The sequence below is a fragment of the Phyllobates terribilis genome, unplaced genomic scaffold, assembly GCF_046119375.1.
Source record: "Phyllobates terribilis strain yellow unplaced genomic scaffold, ASM4611937v1 Scaffold_3__8_contigs__length_932513732, whole genome shotgun sequence".
Taxonomy (NCBI): Eukaryota; Metazoa; Chordata; class Amphibia; order Anura; family Dendrobatidae; genus Phyllobates; species Phyllobates terribilis.
In genome coordinates, this window is record NW_027362763.1 from 3,073,234 (window position 1) to 3,088,543 (window position 15,310).

General features: G+C 37.3%; 15 non-coding genes across 15 annotated transcripts; all 15 read left to right on the forward strand.

The window, feature by feature from the left end:
• Positions 1–496: 496 nt before the first annotated feature.
• TRNAG-CCC (transfer RNA glycine (anticodon CCC)) lies at positions 497–568 on the forward strand. The gene has a single exon. It is a non-coding gene; the product is annotated as a tRNA-Gly (tRNA).
• Positions 569–664: 96 nt separating this feature from the next.
• Positions 665–736, forward strand: TRNAG-UCC (transfer RNA glycine (anticodon UCC)). The gene has a single exon. It is a non-coding gene; the product is annotated as a tRNA-Gly (tRNA).
• A 271-nt stretch (positions 737–1,007) lies between these two features.
• TRNAR-UCU (transfer RNA arginine (anticodon UCU)) lies at positions 1,008–1,079 on the forward strand. Its single transcript has one exon. It is a non-coding gene; the product is annotated as a tRNA-Arg (tRNA).
• An 840-nt stretch (positions 1,080–1,919) lies between these two features.
• Positions 1,920–1,991, forward strand: TRNAG-CCC (transfer RNA glycine (anticodon CCC)). Its single transcript has one exon. It is a non-coding gene; the product is annotated as a tRNA-Gly (tRNA).
• A 96-nt stretch (positions 1,992–2,087) lies between these two features.
• On the forward strand, positions 2,088–2,159 carry TRNAG-UCC (transfer RNA glycine (anticodon UCC)). The gene has a single exon. It is a non-coding gene; the product is annotated as a tRNA-Gly (tRNA).
• A 1,183-nt stretch (positions 2,160–3,342) lies between these two features.
• TRNAG-CCC (transfer RNA glycine (anticodon CCC)) lies at positions 3,343–3,414 on the forward strand. The gene has a single exon. It is a non-coding gene; the product is annotated as a tRNA-Gly (tRNA).
• Positions 3,415–4,765: 1,351 nt separating this feature from the next.
• On the forward strand, positions 4,766–4,837 carry TRNAG-CCC (transfer RNA glycine (anticodon CCC)). The gene has a single exon. It is a non-coding gene; the product is annotated as a tRNA-Gly (tRNA).
• A 1,351-nt stretch (positions 4,838–6,188) lies between these two features.
• On the forward strand, positions 6,189–6,260 carry TRNAG-CCC (transfer RNA glycine (anticodon CCC)). Its single transcript has one exon. It is a non-coding gene; the product is annotated as a tRNA-Gly (tRNA).
• A 96-nt stretch (positions 6,261–6,356) lies between these two features.
• On the forward strand, positions 6,357–6,428 carry TRNAG-UCC (transfer RNA glycine (anticodon UCC)). Its single transcript has one exon. It is a non-coding gene; the product is annotated as a tRNA-Gly (tRNA).
• Positions 6,429–7,777: 1,349 nt separating this feature from the next.
• On the forward strand, positions 7,778–7,849 carry TRNAG-UCC (transfer RNA glycine (anticodon UCC)). Its single transcript has one exon. It is a non-coding gene; the product is annotated as a tRNA-Gly (tRNA).
• Positions 7,850–9,032: 1,183 nt separating this feature from the next.
• Positions 9,033–9,104, forward strand: TRNAG-CCC (transfer RNA glycine (anticodon CCC)). Its single transcript has one exon. It is a non-coding gene; the product is annotated as a tRNA-Gly (tRNA).
• A 96-nt stretch (positions 9,105–9,200) lies between these two features.
• TRNAG-UCC (transfer RNA glycine (anticodon UCC)) lies at positions 9,201–9,272 on the forward strand. Its single transcript has one exon. It is a non-coding gene; the product is annotated as a tRNA-Gly (tRNA).
• A 2,774-nt stretch (positions 9,273–12,046) lies between these two features.
• On the forward strand, positions 12,047–12,118 carry TRNAG-UCC (transfer RNA glycine (anticodon UCC)). The gene has a single exon. It is a non-coding gene; the product is annotated as a tRNA-Gly (tRNA).
• Positions 12,119–13,468: 1,350 nt separating this feature from the next.
• Positions 13,469–13,540, forward strand: TRNAG-UCC (transfer RNA glycine (anticodon UCC)). Its single transcript has one exon. It is a non-coding gene; the product is annotated as a tRNA-Gly (tRNA).
• Positions 13,541–14,891: 1,351 nt separating this feature from the next.
• Positions 14,892–14,963, forward strand: TRNAG-UCC (transfer RNA glycine (anticodon UCC)). Its single transcript has one exon. It is a non-coding gene; the product is annotated as a tRNA-Gly (tRNA).
• The last annotated feature ends 347 nt before the right edge of the window (positions 14,964–15,310 follow it).

Below are 15,310 nucleotides of genomic sequence, written 5' to 3' on the forward strand. Positions count from 1 at the left end.
TTCTGTGCTAAGGCTTATGCTTTTATTTCTTTCTTGGTAACACTTTAGCTACCTTAGTGGGCAGAAAGCAAAGCTAATTGAGAGAATTTGTAGGCAGAGGTGGAAAAGCTACATAACCGATTCCAAAAACTCCTCTGTCTTTAGAGTTAGTGTTAAAAATGCCAAAAATGGCAGAGGTGTTTAGGGGGAATTTGGTGCTGCTGTTGACTCTTTGTAATCTGTTTGAGCTAAGGCTCATAGTGTACTTTCTTTCTTGGTAAGAGTTTAGTTACCTTATTGTCAAAAAAGTGAAACTAATTGAGAGAATTGTAAGAATTGGTGGAAAAGCTCCATAGCTGATTCACAAGAATTCATCTTTGAGTTTTGGACAATGCTTTGCCTTGTTTTTAAACTCTTTAGTAATTGGCTCTTTCAAGACATATTCAGTCCTCCTTTTTCTAAGTAAAACTTTAGCAGATTTAACGGCCATAATCCCAAACCAGTCAAGTTGGTTCATGCATTGGTGGTATAGTGGTGAGCATAGCTGCTTCCCAAGCAGTTGACCCGGGTTCGATTCCCGGCCAATGCAATACTTATGTAGTTTTATTTCTGGCATATCATACATTTTACAAACTATTTTGTAATGTTAGTGCAGAAAATGTAAAAAAAAAAGCTGATCCTGTAAGCATTGGTGGTACAGTGATGAGCATAGCTGTCTTCCAAGCAGTTGACCCGGGTTCGATTCCCGGCCAATGCAAAACATGGGTGTGTTTTTTTTTCAGGCACGTCATAATTTTTACTAACAATTTTGTAGGGTTAGTGCAGAAAATGTGAAAAAAATGCTGGGTACCTTAAGCATTTTTGGTATAGTGGTGAGCAAACCTGCCTTCCAAGCAGTTGACCTGCGATTGATTCCTGGTCAATGCAATACTTATGTGGGTTTTTTTTTTCCTGGCACGTCTTACTTTTTACTAATAATTTTGTATTGTTAGTGCAGAAAATGTAAGAATAAAACATGGCTTCTGTAAGTGTTGATGGTATAGTGGTGAGCATAGCTGCCTTCTAAGCTGTTGACCCAGGTTCGATTCCTGGCCAACGCATGAATTGTTTTTCACATTTGGTGATGCTTTTAGTCTGTTTTAATTTTTCGTGTTAAGGCTCATGCTCTTCTTTCTTCTTAGAGTTTAGCAACCACGAAAATGAGAAAAAAATTGAAGAGAATATTTCTTAGATTTTTTTCAACTGTTTCATCTAACTGATCTTCTGCTCTTCAGTTGTTGGTTAAATACTTTGTAGGGTTAGTCTCCAATACGAAAGCAATGTCAGGGTGGGCATTGGTGTTATGCTGGTGGGTGTAGTTGCTTTTAAAACAATAGGCTATAGTTTAATTCTTGAAGAACTCATTGTTTTTTTGCATTTGGTGGTGTTTGGAATCTTTTTCACTTTCTGTGCTAAGGCTTATGCTTTTATTTCTTTCTTGGTAACACTTTAGCTACCTTAGTGGGCAGAAAGCAAAGCTAATTGAGAGAATTTGTAGGCAGAGGTGGAAAAGCTACATAACTGATTCCAAAAACTCCTCTGTCTTTAGAGTTAGTGTTAAAAATGCCAAAAATGGCAGAGGTGTTTAGGGGGAATTTGGTGCTGCTGTTGACTCTTTGTAATCTGTTTGAGCTAAGGCTCATAGTGTACTTTCTTTCTTGGTAAGAGTTTAGTTACCTTATTGTCAAAAAAGTGAAACTAATTGAGAGAATTGTAAGAATTGGTGGAAAAGCTCCATAGCTGATTCACAAGAATTCATCTTTGAGTTTTGGACAATGCTTTGCCTTGTTTTTAAACTTTTTAGTAATTTGCTCTTTCAAGACATATTCAGTCCTCCTTTTTCTAAGTAAAACTTTAGCAGATTTAACGGCCATAATCCCAAACCAGTCAAGTTGGTTCATGCATTGGTGGTATAGTGGTGAGCATAGCTGCTTCCCAAGCAGTTGACCTGGGTTCGATTCCCGGCCAATGCAATACTTATGTAGTTTTATTTCTGGCATATCATACATTTTACAAACTATTTTGTAATGTTAGTGCAGAAAATGTAAAAAAAAAAGCTGATCCTGTAAGCATTGGTGGTACAGTGATGAGCATAGCTGTCTTCCAAGCAGTTGACCCGGGTTCGATTCCCGGCCAATGCAAAACATGGGTGTGTTTTTTTTTCAGGCACGTCATAATTTTTACTAACAATTTTGTAGGGTTAGTGCAGAAAATGTGAAAAAAATGCTGGGTACCTTAAGCATTTTTGGTATAGTGGTGAGCAAACCTGCCTTCCAAGCAGTTGACCTGCGATTGATTCCTGGTCAATGCAATACTTATGTGGGTTTTTTTTTTCCTGGCACGTCTTACTTTTTACTAATAATTTTGTATTGTTAGTGCAGAAAATGTAAGAAAAAAACATGGCTTCTGTAAGTGTTGGTGGTATAGTGGTGAGCATAGCTGCCTTCCAAGCTGTTGACCCAGGTTCGATTCCTGGCCAACGCATGAATTGTTTTTCACATTTGGTGATGCTTTTAGTCTGTTTTAATTTTTCGTGTTAAGGCTCATGCTCTTCTTTCTTCTTAGAGTTTAGCAACCACGAAAATGAGAAAAAAATTGAAGAGAATATTTCTTAGATTTTTTTCAACTGTTTCATCTAACTGATCTTCTGCTCTTCAGTTGTTGGTTAAATACTTTGTAGGGTTAGTCTCCAATACAAAAGCAATGTCAGGGTGGGCATTGGTGTTATGCTGGTGGGTGTAGTTGCTTTTAAAACAATAGGCTATAGTTTAATTCTTGAAGAACTCATTGTTTTTTTGCATTTGGTGGTGTTTGGAATCTTTTTCACTTTCTGTGCTAAGGCTTATGCTTTTATTTCTTTCTTGGTAACACTTTAGGTACCTTAGTGGGCAGAAAGCAAAGCTAATTGAGAGAATTTGTAGGCAGAGGTGGAAAAGCTACATAACTGATTCCAAAAACTCCTCTGTCTTTAGAGTTAGTGTTAAAAATGCCAAAAATGGCAGCAGTCTTTAGGGGGAATTTGGTGCTGCTGTTGACTCTTTGTAATCTGTTTGAGCTAAGGATCATAGTGTACTTTCTTTCTTGGTAAGAGTTTAGTTACCTTATTGTCAAAAAAGTGAAACTAATTGAGAGAATTGTAAGAATTGGTGGAAAAGCTCCATAGCTGATTCACAAGAATTCATCTTTGAGTTTTGGACAATGCTTTGCCTTGTTTTTAAACTTTTTAGTAATTGGCTCTTTCAAGACATATTCAGTCCTCCTTTTTCTAAGTAAAACTTTAGCAGATTTAACGGCCATAATCCCAAACCAGTCAAGCTGGTTCATGCATTGGTGGTATAGTGGTGAGCATAGCTGCTTCCCAAGCAGTTGACCCGGGTTCGATTCCCGGCCAATGCAATACTTATGTAGTTTTATTTCTGGCATATCATACATTTTACAAACTATTTTGTAATGTTAGTGCAGAAAATGTAAAAAAAAAAGCTGATCCTGTAAGCATTGGTGGTATAGTGGTGAGCATAGCTGCCTTCCAAGCAGTTGACCCGGGTTCGATTCCTTGCCAATGCAAAACATGGGTGTGTTTTTTTTTCAGGCACGTCATAATTTTTACTAACAATTTTGTAGGGTTAGTGCAGAAAATGTGAAAAAAATGCTGGGTACCTTAAGCATTTTTGGTATAGTGGTGAGCAAACCTGCCTTCCAAGCAGTTGACCTGCGATTGATTCCTGGTCAATGCAATACTTATGTGGGTTTTTTTTTTCCTGGCACGTCTTACTTTTTACTAATAATTTTGTATTGTTAGTGCAGAAAATGTAAGAAAAAAACATGGCTTCTGTAAGTGTTGGTGGTATAGTGGTGAGCATAACTGCCTTCCAAGCTGTTGACCCAGGTTCGATTCCTGGCCAACGCATGAATTGTTTTTCACATTTGGTGATGCTTTTAGTCTGTTTTAATTTTTCGTGTTAAGGCTCATGCTCTTCTTTCTTCTTAGAGTTTAGCAACCACGAAAATGAGAAAAAAATTGAAGAGAATATTTCTTAGATTTTTTTCAACTGTTTCATCTAACTGATCTTCTGCTCTTCAGTTGTTGATTAAATACTTTGTAGGGTTAGTCTCCAATACGAAAGCAATGTCAGGGTGGGCATTGGTGTTATGCTGGTGGGTGTAGTTGCTTTTAAAACAATAGGCTATAGTTTAATTCTTGAAGAACTCATTGTTTTTTTGCATTTGGTGGTGTTTGGAATCTTTTTCACTTTCTGTGCTAAGGCTTATGCTTTTATTTCTTTCTTGGTAACACTTTAGCTACCTTAGTGGGCAGAAAGCAAAGCTAATTGAGAGAATTTGTAGGCAGAGGTGGAAAAGCTACATAACTGATTCCAAAAACTCCTCTGTCTTTAGAGTTAGTGTTAAAAATGCCAAAAATGGCAGAGGTCTTTAGGGGGAATTTGGTGCTGCTGTTGACTCTTTGTAATCTGTTTGAGCTAAGGCTCATAGTGTACTTTCTTTCTTGGTAAGAGTTTAGTTACCTTATTGTCAAAAAAGTGAAACTAATTGAGAGAATTGTAAGAATTGGTGGAAAAGCTCCATAGCTGATTCACAAGAATTCATCTTTGAGTTTTGGACAATGCTTTGCCTTGTTTTTAAACTTTTTAGTAATTGGCTCTTTCAAGACATATTCAGTCCTCCTTTTTCTAAGTAAAACTTTAGCAGATTTAACGGCCATAATCCCAAACCAGTCAAGCTGGTTCATGCATTGGTGGTATAGTGGTGAGCATAGCTGCTTCCCAAGCAGTTGACCCGGGTTCGATTCCCGGCCAATGCAATACTTATGTAGTTTTATTTCTGGCATATCATACATTTTACAAACTATTTTGTAATGTTAGTGCAGAAAATGTAAAAAAAAAAGCTGATCCTGTAAGCATTGGTGGTATAGTGGTGAGCATAGCTGCCTTCCAAGCAGTTGACCCGGGTTCGATTCCTTGCCAATGCAAAACATGGGTGTGTTTTTTTTTCAGGCACGTCATAATTTTTACTAACAATTTTGTAGGGTTAGTGCAGAAAATGTGAAAAAAATGCTGGGTACCTTAAGCATTTTTGGTATAGTGGTGAGCAAACCTGCCTTCCAAGCAGTTGACCTGCGATTGATTCCTGGTCAATGCAATACTTATGTGGGTTTTTTTTTTCCTGGCACGTCTTACTTTTTACTAATAATTTTGTATTGTTAGTGCAGAAAATGTAAGAAAAAAACATGGCTTCTGTAAGTGTTGGTGGTATAGTGGTGAGCATAACTGCCTTCCAAGCTGTTGACCCAGGTTCGATTCCTGGCCAACGCATGAATTGTTTTTCACATTTGGTGATGCTTTTAGTCTGTTTTAATTTTTCGTGTTAAGGCTCATGCTCTTCTTTCTTCTTAGAGTTTAGCAACCACGAAAATGAGAAAAAAATTGAAGAGAATATTTCTTAGATTTTTTTCAACTGTTTCATCTAACTGATCTTCTGCTCTTCAGTTGTTGATTAAATACTTTGTAGGGTTAGTCTCCAATACGAAAGCAATGTCAGGGTGGGCATTGGTGTTATGCTGGTGGGTGTAGTTGCTTTTAAAACAATAGGCTATAGTTTAATTCTTGAAGAACTCATTGTTTTTTTGCATTTGGTGGTGTTTGGAATCTTTTTCACTTTCTGTGCTAAGGCTTATGCTTTTATTTCTTTCTTGGTAACACTTTAGCTACCTTAGTGGGCAGAAAGCAAAGCTAATTGAGAGAATTTGTAGGCAGAGGTGGAAAAGCTACATAACTGATTCCAAAAACTCCTCTGTCTTTAGAGTTAGTGTTAAAAATGCCAAAAATGGCAGAGGTCTTTAGGGGGAATTTGGTGCTGCTGTTGACTCTTTGTAATCTGTTTGAGCTAAGGCTCATAGTGTACTTTCTTTCTTGGTAAGAGTTTAGTTACCTTATTGTCAAAAAAGTGAAACTAATTGAGAGAATTGTAAGAATTGGTGGAAAAGCTCCATAGCTGATTCACAAGAATTCATCTTTGAGTTTTGGACAATGCTTTGCCTTGTTTTTAAACTTTTTAGTAATTGGCTCTTTCAAGACATATTCAGTCCTCCTTTTTCTAAGTAAAACTTTAGCAGATTTAACGGCCATAATCCCAAACCAGTCAAGTTGGTTCATGCATTGGTGGTATAGTGGTGAGCATAGCTGCTTCCCAAGCAGTTGACCCGGGTTCGATTCCCGGTAAATGCAATACTTATGTAGTTTTATTTCTGGCATATCATACATTTTACAAACTATTTTGTAATGTTAGTGCAGAAAATGTAAAAAAAAAAGCTGATCCTGTAAGCATTGGTGGTACAGTGATGAGCATAGCTGTCTTCCAAGCAGTTGACCCGGGTTCGATTCCCGGCCAATGCAAAACATGGGTGTGTTTTTTTTTCAGGCACGTCATAATTTTTACTAACAATTTTGTAGGGTTAGTGCAGAAAATGTGAAAAAAATGCTGGGTACCTTAAGCATTTTTGGTATAGTGGTGAGCAAACCTGCCTTCCAAGCAGTTGACCTGCGATTGATTCCTGGTCAATGCAATACTTATGTGGGTTTTTTTTTTCCTGGCACGTCTTACTTTTTACTAATAATTTTGTATTGTTAGTGCAGAAAAGGTAAGAAAAAAACATGGCTTCTGTAAGTGTTGGTGGTATAGTGGTGAGCATAGCTGCCTTCCAAGCTGTTGACCCAGGTTCGATTCCTGGCCGACGCATGAATTGTTTTTCACATTTGGTGATGCTTTTAGTCTGTTTTAATTTTTCGTGTTAAGGCTCATGCTCTTCTTTCTTCTTAGAGTTTAGCAACCACAAAAATGAGAAAAAAATTGAAGAGAATATTTCTTAGATTTTTTTCAACTGTTTCATCTAACTGATCTTCTGCTCTTCAGTTGTTGATTAAATACTTTGTAGGGTTAGTCTCCAATACGAAAGCAATGTCAGGGTTGGCATTGGTGTTATGCTGGTGGGTGTAGTTGCTTTTAAAACAATAGGCCATAGTTTAATTCTTGAAGAACTCATTGTTTTTTTGCATTTGGTGGTGTTTGGACTCTTTTTCACTTTTTGTGCTAAGGCTTATGCTTTTATTTCTTTCTTGGTAACACTTTAGCTACCTTAGTTGGCAAAAAGCAAAGCTAATTGAGAGAATTTGTAGGCATAGGTGGAAAAGCTACATAACTGATTCCAAAAACTCCTCTGTCTTTAGAGTTAGTGTTAAAAATGCCAAAAATGGCAGAGTTCTTTAGGGGTAATTTGGTGCTGGTGCTGACTCTTTGTAATCGTTTTTAGCTAAGGCTCATAGTGTACTTTCTTTCTTGGTAAGAGTTTAGTTACCTTATTGGCAAAAAAGTGAAAATAATTGAGAGAATTGTAAGAATTGGTGGAAAAGCTCCATAGCTGATTCACAAGAATTCATCTTTGAGTTTTGGACAATGCTTTGCCTTGTTTTTAAACTTTTTAGTAATTTGCTCTTTCAAGACTTATTCAGTCCTCCTTTTCTTAAGTAAACTTTAGCAGATTTACCAGCCATAATCCCAAACCAGTCAAGTTGGTTCATGCATTGGTGGTATAGTGGTGAGCATAGCTGCTTCCCAAGCAGTTGACCCGGATTCTATTCCTGGCCAATGCAATACTTATGTAGTTTTATTTCTGGCATATCATACATTTTACAAACTATTTTGTAATGTTAGTGCAGAAAATGTAAAAAAAAAGCTGATCCTGTAAGCATTGGTGGTATAGTGGTGAGCATAGCTGCCTTCCAAGCAGTTGACCCGGGTTCGATTCCCGGCCAATGCAAAACATGGGTGTGTTTTTTTTTCAGGCACGTCATAATTTTTACTAACAATTATGTAGGGTTAGTGCAGAAAATGTGAAAAAAATGCTGGGTACCATAAGCATTTTTGGTATAGTGGTGAGCAAACCTGCCTTCCAAGCAGTTGACCTGCAATTGATTCCTGGTCAATGCAATACTTACGTGGGTTTTTTTTTTCCTGGCACGTCTTACTTTTTACTAATAATTTTGTATTGTTAGTGCAGAAAATGTAAGAAAAAAACATGGCTTCTGTAAGTGCTGGTGGTATAGTGGTGAGCATAGCTGCCTTCCAAGCTGTTGACCCGGGTTCGATTCCTGGCCAACGCATGAATTGTTTTTCACATTTGGTGATGCTTTTAGTCTGTTTTAATTTTTCGTGTTAAGGCTCATGCTCTTCTTTCTTCTTAGAGTTTAGCAACCACGAAAATGAGAAAAAAATTGAAGAGAATATTTCTTAGATTTTTTTCAACTGTCTCATCTAACTGATCTTCTGCTCTTCAGTTGTTGATTAAATACTTTGTAGGGTTAGTCTCCAATACGAAAGCAATGTCAGGGTTGGCATTGGTGTTATGCTGGTGGGTGCAGTTGCTTTTAAAACAATAGGCCATAGTTTAATTCTTGAAGAACTCATTGTTTTTTTCCATTTGGTGGTGTTTGGAATCTTTTTCACTTTCTGTGCTAAGGCTTATGCTTTTATTTCTTTCTTGGTAACACTTTAGCTACCTTAGTGGGCAGAAAGCAAAGCTAATTGAGAGAATTTGTAGGCAGAGGTGGAAAAGCTACATAACTGATTCCAAAAACTCCTCTGTCTTTAGAGTTAGTGTTAAAAATGCCAAAAATGGCAGAGGTCTTTAGGGGGAATTTGGTGCTGCTGTTGACTCTTTGTAATCTGTTTGAGCTAAGGCTCATAGTGTACTTTCTTTCTTGGTAAGAGTTTAGTTACCTTATTGTCAAAAAAGTGAAACTAATTGAGAGAATTGTAAGAATTGGTGGAAAAGCTCCATAGCTGATTAACAAGAATTCATCTTTGAGTTTTGGACAATGCTTTGCCTTGTTTTTAAACTTTTTAGTAATTGGCTCTTTCAAGACATATTCAGTCCTCCTTTTTCTAAGTAAAACTTTAGCAGATTTAACAGCCATAATCCCAAACCAGTCAAGTGGGTTCATGCATTGGTGGTATAGTGGTGAGCATAGCTGCTTCCCAAGCAGTTGACCCGGGTTCGATTCCCAGCCAATGCAATACTTATGTAGTTTTATTTCTGGCATATCATACATTTTACAAACTATTTTGTAATGTTAGTGCAGAAAATGTAAAAAAAAAAGCTGATCCTGTAAGCATTGGTGGTATAGTGGTGAGCATAGCTGCCTTCCAAGCAGTTGACCCGGGTTCGATTCCCGGCCAATGCAAAACATGGGTGTATTTTTTTTTCAGGCACGTCATAATTTTTACTAACAATTTTGTAGGGTTAGTGCAGAAAATGTGAAAAAAATGCTGGGTACCTTAAGCATTTTTGGTATAGTGGTGAGCAAACCTGCCTTCCAAGCAGTTGACCTGCGATTGATTCCTGGTCAATGCAATACTTATGTGGGTTTTTTTTTTCCTGGCACGTCTTACTTTTTACTAATAATTTTGTATTGTTAGTGCAGAAAATGTAAGAAAAAAACATGGCTTCTGTAAGTGTTGGTGGTATAGTGGTGAGCATAGCTGCCTTCCAAGCTGTTGACCCAGGTTCGATTCCTGGCCAACGCATGAATTGTTCTTCACATTTGGTGATGCTTTTAGTCTGTTTTAATTTTTCGTGTTAAGGCTCATGCTCTTCTTTCTTCTTAGAGTTTAGCAACCACGAAAATGAGAAAAAAATTGAAGAGAATATTTCTTAGATTTTTTTCAACTGTCTCATCTAACTGATCTTCTGCTCTTCAGTTGTTGATTAAATACTTTGTAGGGTTAGTCTCCAATACGAAAGCAATGTCAGGGTGGGCATTGGTGTTATGCTGGTGGGTGTAGTTGCTTTTAAAACAATAGGCTATAGTTTAATTCTTGAAGAACTCATTGTTTTTTTGCATTTGGTGGTGTTTGGAATCTTTTTCACTTTCTGTGCTAAGGATTATGCTTTTATTTCTTTCTTGGTAACACTTTAGCTACCTTAGTGGGCAGAAAGCAAAGCTAATTGAGAGAATTTGTAGGCAGAGGTGGAAAAGCTACATAACTGATTCCAAAAACTCCTCTGTCTTTAGAGTTAGTGTTAAAAATGCCAAAAATGGCAGAGGTGTTTAGGGGGAATTTGGTGCTGCTGTTGACTCTTTGTAATCTGTTTGAGCTAAGGCTCATAGTGTACTTTGTTTCTTGGTAAGAGTTTAGTTACCTTATTGTCAAAAAAGTGAAACTAATTGAGAGAATTGTAAGAATTGGTGGAAAAGCTCCATAGCTGATTCACAAGAATTCATCTTTGAGTTTTGGACAATGCTTTGCCTTGTTTTTAAACTTTTTAGTAATTGGCTCTTTCAAGACATATTCAGTCCTCCTTTTTCTAAGTAAAACTTTAGCAGATTTAACGGCCATAATCCCAAACCAGTCAAGTTGGTTCATGCATCGGTGGTATAGTGGTGAGCATAGCTGCTTCCCAAGCAGTTGACCCTGATTCTATTCCCGGCCAATGCAATACTTATGTAGTTTTATTTCTGGCATATCATACATTTTACAAACTATTTTGTAATGTTAGTGCAGAAAATGTATAAAAAAAAAGCTGATCCTGTAAACATTGGTGGTATAGTGGTGAGCATATCTGCCTTCCAAGCAGTTGACCCGGGTTCGATTCCCGGCCAATGCAAAACATGGGTGTGTTTTTTATTCAGGCACGTCATAATTTTTACTAACAATTTTGTAGGGTTAGTGCAGAAAATGTGAAAAAAATGCTGGGTACCTTAAGCATTTTTGGTATAGTGGTGAGCAAACCTGCCTTCCAAGCAGTTGACCTGCGATTGATTCCTGGTCAATGCAATACTTATGTGGGTTTTTTTTTTCCTGGCACGTCTTACTTTTTACTAATAATTTTGTATTGTTAGTGCAGAAAATGTAAGAAAAAAACATGGCTTCTGTAAGTGCTGGTGGTATAGTGGTGAGCATAGCTGCCTTCCAAGCTGTTGACCCGGGTTCGATTCCTGGCCAACGCATGAATTGTTTTTCACATTTGGTGATGCTTTTAGTCTGTTTTAATTTTTCGTGTTAAGGCTCATGCTCTTCTTTCTTCTTAGAGTTTAGCAACCACGAAAATGAGAAAAAAATTGAAGAGAATATTTCTTAGATTTTTTTCAACTGTCTCATCTAACTGATCTTCTGCTCTTCAGTTGTTGATTAAATACTTTGTAGGGTTAGTCTCCAATACGAAAGCAATGTCAGGGTTGGCATTGGTGTTATGCTGGTGGGTGCAGTTGCTTTTAAAACAATAGGCCATAGTTTAATTCTTGAAGAACTCATTGTTTTTTTCCATTTGGTGGTGTTTGGAATCTTTTTCACTTTCTGTGCTAAGGCTTATGCTTTTATTTCTTTCTTGGTAACACTTTAGCTACCTTAGTGGGCAGAAAGCAAAGCTAATTGAGAGAATTTGTAGGCAGAGGTGGAAAAGCTACATAACTGATTCCAAAAACTCCTCTGTCTTTAGAGTTAGTGTTAAAATTGCCAAAAATGGCAGAGGTCTTTAGGGGGAATTTGGTGCTGCTGTTGACTCTTTGTAATCTGTTTGAGCTAAGGCTCATAGTGTACTTTCTTTCTTGGTAAGAGTTTAGTTACCTTATTGTCAAAAAAGTGAAACTAATTGAGAGAATTGTAAGAATTGGTGGAAAAGCTCCATAGCTGATTCACAAGAATTCATCTTTGAGTTTTGGACAAAGCTTTTCCTTGTTTTTAAACTTTTTAGTAATTGGCTCTTTCAAGACATATTCAGTCCTCCTTTTTTTAAGTAAAACTTTAGCAGATTTAACAGCCATAATCCCAAACCAGTCAAGTTGGTTCATGCATTGGTGGTATAGTGGTGAGCATAGCTGCTTCCCAAGCAGTTGACCCGGATTCTATTCATAGCCAATGCAATACTTATGTAGTTTTATTTCTGGCATATCATACATTTTACAAACTATTTTGTAATGTTAGTGCAGAAAATGTAAAAAAAAAGCTGATCCTGTAAGCATTGGTGGTATAGTGGTGAGCATAGCTGCCTTCCAAGCAGTTGACCCGGGTTCGATTCCCGGCCAATGCAAAACATGGGTGTGTTTTTTTTTCAGGCACGTCATAATTTTTACTAACAATTATGTAGGGTTAGTGCAGAAAATGTGAAAAAAATGCTGGGTACCATAAGCATTTTTGGTATAGTGGTGAGCAAACCTGCCTTCCAAGCAGTTGACCTGCAATTGATTCCTGGTCAATGCAATATTTACGTGGGTTTTTTTTTTCCTGGCACGTCTTACTTTTTACTAATAATTTTGTATTGTTAGTGCAGAAAATGTAAGAAAAAAACATGGCTTCTGTAAGTGCTGGTGGTATAGTGGTGAGCATAGCTGCCTTCCAAGCTGTTGACCCGGGTTCGATTCCTGGCCAACGCATGAATTGTTTTTCACATTTGGTGATGCTTTTAGTCTGTTTTAATTTTTCGTGTTAAGGCTCATGCTCTTCTTTCTTCTTAGAGTTTAGCAACCACGAAAATGAGAAAAAAATTGAAGAGAATATTTCTTAGATTTTTTTCAACTGTCTCATCTAACTGATCTTCTGCTCTTCAGTTGTTGATTAAATACTTTGTAGGGTTAGTCTCCAATACAAAAGCAATGTCAGGGTTGGCATTGGTGTTATGCTGGTGGGTGCAGTTGCTTTTAAAACAATAGGCCATAGTTTAATTCTTGAAGAACTCATTGTTTTTTTCCATTTGGTGGTGTTTGGAATCTTTTTCACTTTCTGTGCTAAGGCTTATGCTTTTATTTCTTTCTTGGTAACACTTTAGCTACCTTAGTGGGCAGAAAGCAAAGCTAATTGAGAGAATTTGTAGGCAGAGGTGGAAAAGCTACATAACTGATTCCAAAAACTCCTCTGTCTTTAGAGTTAGTGTTAAAATTGCCAAAAATGGCAGAGGTCTTTAGGGGGAATTTGGTGCTGCTGTTGACTCTTTGTAATCTGTTTGAGCTAAGGCTCATAGTGTACTTTCTTTCTTGGTAAGAGTTTAGTTACCTTATTGTCAAAAAAGTGAAACTAATTGAGAGAATTGTAAGAATTGGTGGAAAAGCTCCATAGCTGATTCACAAGAATTCATCTTTGAGTTTTGGACAAAGCTTTTCCTTGTTTTTAAACTTTTTAGTAATTGGCTCTTTCAAGACATATTCAGTCCTCCTTTTTTTAAGTAAAACTTTAGCAGATTTAACAGCCATAATCCCAAACCAGTCAAGTTGGTTCATGCATTGGTGGTATAGTGGTGAGCATAGCTGCTTCCCAAGCAGTTGACCCGGATTCTATTCCCGGCCAATGCAATACTTATGTAGTTTTATTTCTGGCATATCATACATTTTACAAACTATTTTGTAATGTTAGTGCAGAAAATGTAAAAAAAAAGCTGATCCTGTAAGCATTGGTGGTATAGTGGTGAGCATAGCTGCCTTCCAAGCAGTTGACCCGGGTTCGATTCCCGGCCAATGCAAAACATAGGTGTGTTTTTTTTTCAGGCACGTCATAATTTTTACTAACAATTATGTAGGGTTAGTGCAGAAAATGTGAAAAAAATGCTGGGTACCATAAGCATTTTTGGTATAGTGGTGAGCAAACCTGCCTTCCAAGCAGTTGACCTGCAATTGATTCCTGGTCAATGCAATACTTACGTGGGTTTTTTTTTTCCTGGCAAGTCTTACTTTTTACTAATAATTTTGTATTGTTAGTGCAGAAAATGTAAGAAAAAAACCTGGCTTCTGTAAGTGCTGGTGGTATAGTGGTGAGCATAGCTGCCTTCCAAGCTGTTGACCCGGGTTCGATTCCTGGCCAACGCATGAATTGTTTTTCACATTTGGTGATGCTTTTAGTCTGTTTTAATTTTTCGTGTTAAGGCTCATGCTCTTCTTTCTTCTTAGAGTTTAGCAACCACGAAAATGAGAAAAAAATTGAAGAGAATATTTCTTAGATTTTTTTCAACTGTCTCATCTAACTGATCTTCTGCTTTTCAGTTGTTGATTAAATACTTTGTAGGGTTAGTCTCCAATACGAAAGCAATGTCAGGGTTGGCATTGGTGTTATGCTGGTGGGTGTAGTTGCTTTTAAAACAATAGGCCATAGTTTAATTCTTGAAGAACTCATTGTTTTTTTCCATTTGGTGGTGTTTGGAATCTTTTTCACTTTCTGTGCTAAGGCTTATGCTTTTATTTCTTTCTTGGTAACACTTTAGCTACCTTAGTGGGCAGAAAGCACAGCTAATTGAGAGAATTTGTAGGCAGAGGTGGAAAAGCTACATAACTGATTCCAAAAACTCCTCTGTCTTTAGAGTTAGTGTTAAAATTGCCAAAAATGGCAGAGGTCTTTAGGGGGAATTTGGTGCTGCTGTTGACTCTTTGTAATCTGTTTGAGCTAAGGCTCATAGTGTACTTTCTTTCTTGGTAAGAGTTTAGTTACCTTATTGTCAAAAAAGTGAAACTAATTGAGAGAATTGTAAGAATTGGTGGAAAAGCTCCATAGCTGATTCACAAGAATTCATCTTTGAGTTTTGGACAAAGCTTTTCCTTGTTTTTAAACTTTTTAGTAATTGGCTCTTTCAAGACATATTCAGTCCTCCTTTTTTTAAGTAAAACTTTAGCAGATTTAACAGCCATAATCCCAAACCAGTCAAGTTGGTTCATGCATTGGTGGTATAGTGGTGAGCATAGCTGCTTCCCAAGCAGTTGACCCGGATTCTATTCCCGGCCAATGCAATACTTATGTAGTTTTATTTCTGGCATATCATACATTTTACAAACTATTTTGTAATGTTAGTGCAGAAAATGTAAAAAAAAAAGCTGATCCTGTAAGTATTGGTGGTATAGTGGTGAGCATAGCTGCCTTCCAAGCAGTTGACCCGGGTTCGATTCCCGGCCAATGCAAAACATAGGTGTGGTTTTTTTTCAGGCACGTCATAATTTTTACTAACAATTATGTAGGGTTAGTGCAGAAAATGTGAAAAAAATGCTGGGTACCATAAGCATTTTTGGTATAGTGGTGAGCAAACCTGCCTTCCAAGCAGTTGACCTGCAATTGATTCCTGGTCAATGCAATACTTACGTGGGTTTTTTTTTTCCTGGCACGTCTTACTTTTTACTAATAATTTTGTATTGTTAGTGCAGAAAATGTAAGAAAAAAACCTGGCTTCTGTAAGTGCTGGTGGTATAGTGGTGAGCATAGCTGCCTTCCAAGCTGTTGACCCGGGTTCGATTCCTGGCCAACGCATGAA